Genomic DNA, 6,861 nt, shown 5'->3' on the forward strand with positions numbered 1-6,861 from the left:
CTTCTCTAACTGAAGTCATGAAGGTATAATATCTATATAATATTCACCTGTCACTTTCCTTACTGAAGTCATGAAGGTATAATATCTATATAATATTCACCTGTCACTTTCCTTACTGAAGTCATGAAGGTATAATATCTATATAATATTCCCTGCCACTTTCCTAACTGAAGTCATGAAGGTATAATATCTATATAATATTCACCTGTCACTTTCCTTACTGAAGTCATGAAGGTATAATATCTATATGATATTCACCTGCCACTTCCCTGACTGAAGTCATGAAGGTATAATATCTATATAATATTCCCTGTCATTTTCCTAACTGAAGTCATGAAGGTATAATATCTGTATAATATTCCCTGCCACTTCCCTAACTGAAGTCATGAAGGTATAATATCTATATAATATTCCCTGCCACTTTCCTTACTGAAGTCATGAAGTTATAATATCTATATAATATTCCCTGCCATTTTCCTTACTGAAGTCATGAAGGTATAATATCTATATAATATTCACCTGTCATTTTCCTTACTGAAGTCATGAAGGTATAATATCTATATAATATTCCCCTGCCACTTTCCTTACTGAAGTCATGAAGGTATAATATCTATATAATATTCCCTGTCACTTCTCTAACTGAAGTCATGAAGGTATAATATCTATATAATATTCCCTGCCACTTCTCTAACTGAAGGCATGAAGGTATAATATCTATATGATATTCCCTGCCATTTTCGTAACTGAAGTCATGAAGGTATAATATCTATATAATATTCCCTGTCACTTCTCTAACTGAAGTCATGAAGGTATAATATCTATATGATATTCCCTGCCATTTTCGTAACTGAAGTCATGGAGGTATAATATCTATATAATATTCCCTGCCACTTCTCTAACTGAAGTCATGAAGGTATAATATCTATATAATATTCCCTGCCATTTTCGTAACTGAAGTCATGAAGGTATAATATCTATATAATATTCCCTGTCACTTCTCTAACTGAAGTCATGAAGGTATAATATCTATATAATATTCCCTGTCACTTTCCTAACTGAAATCATGAAGGTATAATATCTATATAATATTCCCTGTCACTTTCCTAACTGAAATCATGAAGGTATAATATCTATATAATATTCCCTGTCACTTTCCTAACTGAAGTCATGAAGGTATGATATCTATATAATATTCCCTGCCATTTTCCTAACTGAAGTCATGAAGGTATAATATCTATATAATATTCCCTGCCATTTTCCTTACTGAAGTCATGAAGGTATGAGATCTATATGATATTCTCTGCCACTTCCCTAACTGAAGTCATGAAGGTATAATATCTATATAATATCCCCTGACACTTTTCTAACTGAAGTCATGAAGGTATAATATCTATATAATATTCCCTGCCATTTTCCTTACTGAAGTCATGAAGGTATAATATCTATATAATATTCCCTGCCACTTCCCTAACTGAAGTCATGAAGGTATAATATCTATATAATGTTCCCTGTCATTTTCCTTACTGAAGTCATGAAGGTATAATATCTATATAATATTCACCTGCCACTTCTCTAACTGAAGTCATGAAGGTATAATATCTATATAATATTCCCCTGCCACTTTCCTTACTGAAGTCATGAAGGTATATCTATATAATATTCCCTGCCATTTTCCTTACTGAAGTCATGAAGGTATAATATCTATATAATATTCCCCTGCCACTTCTCTAACTGAAGTCATGAATGTATAATATCTATATAATATTCACCTGTCATTTTCCTTACTGAAGTCATGAAGGTATAATATCTATATAATATTCACCTGTCATGGAGGTATAATATCTATATAATATTCACCTGTCATGAAGGTATAATATCTATATAATATTCACCTGCCACTTCTCTAACTGAAGTCATGAAGGTATAATATCTATATAATATTCCCTGTCACTTTCCTTACTGAAGTCATGAAGGTATAATATCTATATAATATTCCCTGCCATTTCTTTATCTTTGTCTACATAATTTTTCTTCCACTTCAGCATCATAATATATCCATGTTTTTATTATTTTCCCTCAACCCACAAGAAGGAAAATGGTTCCTCAAATTCCCTTTTGGGGTCCAAATTGCCAAACGCACTTTTGAATAACCTCACAAACCACTTTGGATGATAAAGTGATACTTTAATACAATGAGAGAAACTTATAAACTTAAATCACACTTTGAGTTCAAGTTTTAAGTGTAGGTTCTCAGTGTTTCAATCGTGTGTATATCTAATTATATGATATCTTAATTATCATCTAATTCAGTCTAGGTTGAATTACGCTCGTCTGGTTCAATTCCCTTTTTGGTCCACCCTGTGTTGGAAATATTCTGCCATGATGTAAGAGAGAAGAGAAAAGAGAAAGAGAAGAGAAAGAGAAAGAGAAGAGAAAAGAGAAAGAAAAGAGAAAGAGAAGAGAAAAGAGAAAGAGAAGAGAAAAGAGAAAGAGAAGAGAAAAGAGAAAGAGAAGAGAAAAGAGAAAGAGAAGAGAAAAGAGAAAGAGAAAAGAGAAAGAGAAGAGAAAAGAGAAAGAGAAGAGAAAAGAGAAAGAGAAGAGAAAAGAGAAAGAGAAGAGAAAAGAGAAAGAGAAGAGAAAAGAGAAAGAGAAGAGAAAAGAGAAAGAGAAGAGAAAAGAGAAAGAGAAGAGAAAAGAGAAAGAGAAGAGAAAAGAGAAAGAGAAGAGAAAAGAGAAAGAGAAGAGAAAAGAGAAAGAGAAGAGAAAAGAGAAAGAGAAGAGAAAAGAGAAAGAGAAGAGAAAAGAGAAAGAGAAGAGAAAAGAGAAAGAGAAGAGAAAAGAGAAAGAGAAGAGAAAAGAGAAAGAGAAGAGAAAAGAGAAAGAGAAGAGAAAAGAGAAAGAGAAGAGAAAAGAGAAAGAGAAGAGAAAAGAGAAAGAGAAGAGAAAAGAGAAAGAGAAGAGAAAAGAGAAAGAGAAGAGAAAAGAGAAAGAGAAGAGAAAAGAGAAAGAGAAGAGAAAAGAGAAAGAGAAGAGAAAAGAGAAAGAGAAGAGAAAAGAGAAAGAGAAGAGAAAAGAGAAAGAGAAGAGAAAAGAGAAAGAGAAGAGAAAAGAGAAAGAGAAGAGAAAAGAGAAAGAGAAGAGAAAAGAGAAAGAGAAGAGAAAAGAGAAAGAGAAGAGAAAAGAGAAAGAGAAGAGAAAAGAGAAAGAGAAGAGAAAAGAGAAAGGGAAGAGAAAAGAGACAAGTTTACAGCCCTTATTATTATTATTATTATTATTATTATTATTATTATTATTATTATTATGAACAGCGACAAATGATTTTGTCTAGATTATCCCTCCTTTTTTCCCTCCATCCCTCCGTGATTTAATTACCATTTTCTGATAATTATTCTGTCGCTGAAACACAGAGAGGGAGGGAGGGAGGGCGTGGGTTGAGCAGTGAGACAGGCGTGTGTCCACCGTTAATACATGACGTACGAGCGACCAGCTCCCTCCCTCACTCCCTCCCTCACCTCACTCCTCCCCCATCTCACTCCTCCCTCACCTCACTCCTCCCGAAGCGAACTCCTCCCTCATCTCACTCCTCCCGACCCGAACTCCTCCCTCATCTCACTCCTCCCGAACCGAACTCCTGCCCCACCTCACTCCTCCCTCACCTCACTCCTCCCGACCCGAACTCCTCCCGACCCGAACTCCTCCCTCACCTCACTCCTCCCCCACCGAACTCCTCCCGAACCGAACTCCTGCCCCACCTCACTCCTCCCCCATCTCACTCCTCCCTCACCTCACTCCTCTCCCACCTCACTCCTCCCTCATCTCACTCCTCCCTCACCTCACTCCTCCCTCACCTCACTCCTCCCTCATCTCACTCCTCCCCCACCTCACTCCTCCCTCACCTCACTCCTCCCCCACCTCACTCCTGCCCCACCTCACTCCTGCCCCACCTCACTCCTGCCCCACCTCACTCCTCCCCCACCTCACTCCTCCCTCACCTCACTCCTCCCGAACCGAACTCCTCCCTCATCTCACTCCTCCCTCATCTCACTCCTCCCTCACCTCACTCCTCCCTCACCTCACTCCTCCCTCACCTCACTCCTCCCCCACCTCACTCCTCCCTCACCTCACTCCTCCCTCACTTCACCTCACTCCTCCCTCACCTCACTCCTCCCTCACCTCACTCCTCCCGAAGCGAACTCCTCCCTCACCTCACTCCTCCCTCATCTCACTCCTCCCTCACCTCACTCCTCCCTCACCTTACTCCTCCCTCACCTCACTCCTCCCTCATCTCACTCCTCCCCCACCTCACTCCTGCCCCACCTCACTCCTCCCCCACCTCACTCCTGCCCCACCTCACTCCTCCCTCACCTCACTCCTCCCCCACCTCACTCCTCCCTCACCTCATATGTATATATATGTGTGGGGAAGAGGTGCTATGGGTATATGTATGTAGATATGTATATATATGTGTGGGGAAGAGGTGCTATGGGTATATGTATGTAGATATGTATATATATGTGTGGGGAAGAGGTGCTATGGGTATATGTATGTAGATATGTATATATATGTGTGGGGAAGAGGTGCTATGGGTATATGTATGTAGATATGTATATATATGTGTGGGGAAGAGGTGCTATGGGTATATGTATGTAGATATGTATATGTATGTGTGGGGAAGAGGTGCTATGGGTATATGTATGTAGATATATATATGTATGTGTGGGGAAGAGGTGCTATGGGTATATGTATGTAGATATGTATACGTATGTGTGGGGAAGAGGTGCTATGGGTATATGTATGTAGATATGTATATGTATGTGTAGGGGAAGAGGTGCTATGGGTATATGTATGTAGATATGTATATGTATGTGTGTGGAAGAGATGCTGAAAGGGAGTGCCTACATATGCATATATATGTGTAGGGGAAGAGATGCTGAAAGGGAGTGCCTACATATGCATATGTATGTGTAGGGGAAGAGGTACTGAAAGGGAGTGCTTACATCATGCATATGTATGTGTAGGGGAAAAGATGCTGAAAGGGAGTGCCTACATGTGTGTTGTGCAGAAACACGGGAATGGGACAAGAGTCGAAGATATTTTGGTAAGCATTGCTGGCATGGGCGGGCGAAGCGTGGTGCATGCGGAAGGTGGGGTGTGGGCGTATGAGAAAACAGTGTGTGGTGGGATAAGGACGTTCAATCGTCAGTAAGCGAGAAAAGGGAGATGTATGGGACTGTATAAACAGGGAAGGAGTGCGTGTGAATGGGAGAAGTCCAAGAGAAAGTGGCAGGAAGTTAATAGGAAGGTACATTAGAAATAAGAGGGCAACTGGATGTGGGTCGAGTATCAACAAACCTCACAGAAGACAATTTTGTGGAAGGAGCTGAACAGTGTGGGGAGAACAAAAGAACAAACTAGTGATAATGAAGAGAACAGATATAGAACAGGCAAAAATGAGGTGAAAAGGATATGGAGAGTTTCTTGAATTGATATATGTAATACATGACAGTGTGTCAAAAGGGATGCGTTTGGAACAAGTTGGTATGCAGGTTGATAAAGTCCTGGCGAGTTGTATGGTGAAACGAGAAGAGGTAATGAAAGCCCAGAGTAACATGAAGTGTGGCAAAGCGGCTGGAGTGGGTAGAAATGCAGCAAAGTCACTAAAAAGGGGTTTGATAGTGGTGATGATTGGCTACTGAGGACATTCATCGTATAGCGTAAGGTGAGGTAACTGAGGACTGGTAGAATGCATATATAATGCTCTTATATAGAGGCAAAGGGAACTCATAGAGGTGTAACTTGAATATATCTGGTACATTGTATGCCAGTGTGGTCACAGAGGAAGACGGCATGTATAGAATATTTGACTAAGAAGTTTTGTGGGGTCAAGAAAGGTAGAGTATGTACAAATCACATGTTTTGTTTCGAGAAAAACATACGAGAAATACTTTTCAGAAAAAGAGGACATTTCGAAAGTGGAGGAACTGGAGAAAGTGGAGAGCTTTACCTAAGGGAAATGGACACGACAACCGATGGAACCATAGGATCTGAAGACAGTCATTGGATGGAAAAGGAAGGGATGCGAAGGTCCTGGGCGAGTCGAACAATGTGTGGAAAAAGATGAAAGTATCCCTTAGGACAAGTGTGGGTATGCTTTGAAGGTAGAGTGTCGACATTGCTGTATGTCTATGACTCTATGCCCTTGAACGCAAATGGAAGGAGGGTGGCGGGACGAGTTGGGAATGCAGTGCCTGAAAACACTATGTGGTGACGACTATAAGGTGCAGGAGGAGATGAAGAAGGGGTTTTCATTGATAGAGTAAAGCATGTACGAGAACAGATGGAGATGGTTGCCAGTGATTCCAAGTGAAGGTATGTTTGTGGCAGAGGCTGTATGATGTTACCATGGCAGTTTAATCTATTTACAGATGGGGTGGTGAGGGGGTGGTAAATGAGAGCGTCTTGGAAAGAGTCGCTGGCCTACAGACTTAAGAATTTGAAGGCATGGGAGGTAAGTCAACGCCTGTTTGCAGTGCACGCACAGAGCTAGTGGCAAATACGAGAGAAATGGCAGAAATTGGTGTCAGGGATTGGAAGAGTTCATGAAAGGACAAAGTTGAAAGTGAATGTGAGTAAAAGAAAGATTGTCAGAATCATCAGAGAAAAAGGTCGGTTGGGGGGGTGTGAGTTTGAGTGGATCGACCTTGGAGTTCTGTGGAGTGTGTTTAGATACCTGGGAGTAGATATGGGGGGCTGAATTGAGCCACAGGGTGAGAGAGTTAAGTTCTGGGAGCTTTGAGAAGTGTGCAAGGGCTAAGATCAGAATGTATGGCAGTATGATAGTCCCAATGGTGTTGCATGGAC

The sequence above is a fragment of the Panulirus ornatus genome, chromosome 18 (assembly GCF_036320965.1).
Source record: "Panulirus ornatus isolate Po-2019 chromosome 18, ASM3632096v1, whole genome shotgun sequence".
Lineage (NCBI taxonomy): Eukaryota > Metazoa > Arthropoda > Malacostraca > Decapoda > Palinuridae > Panulirus > Panulirus ornatus.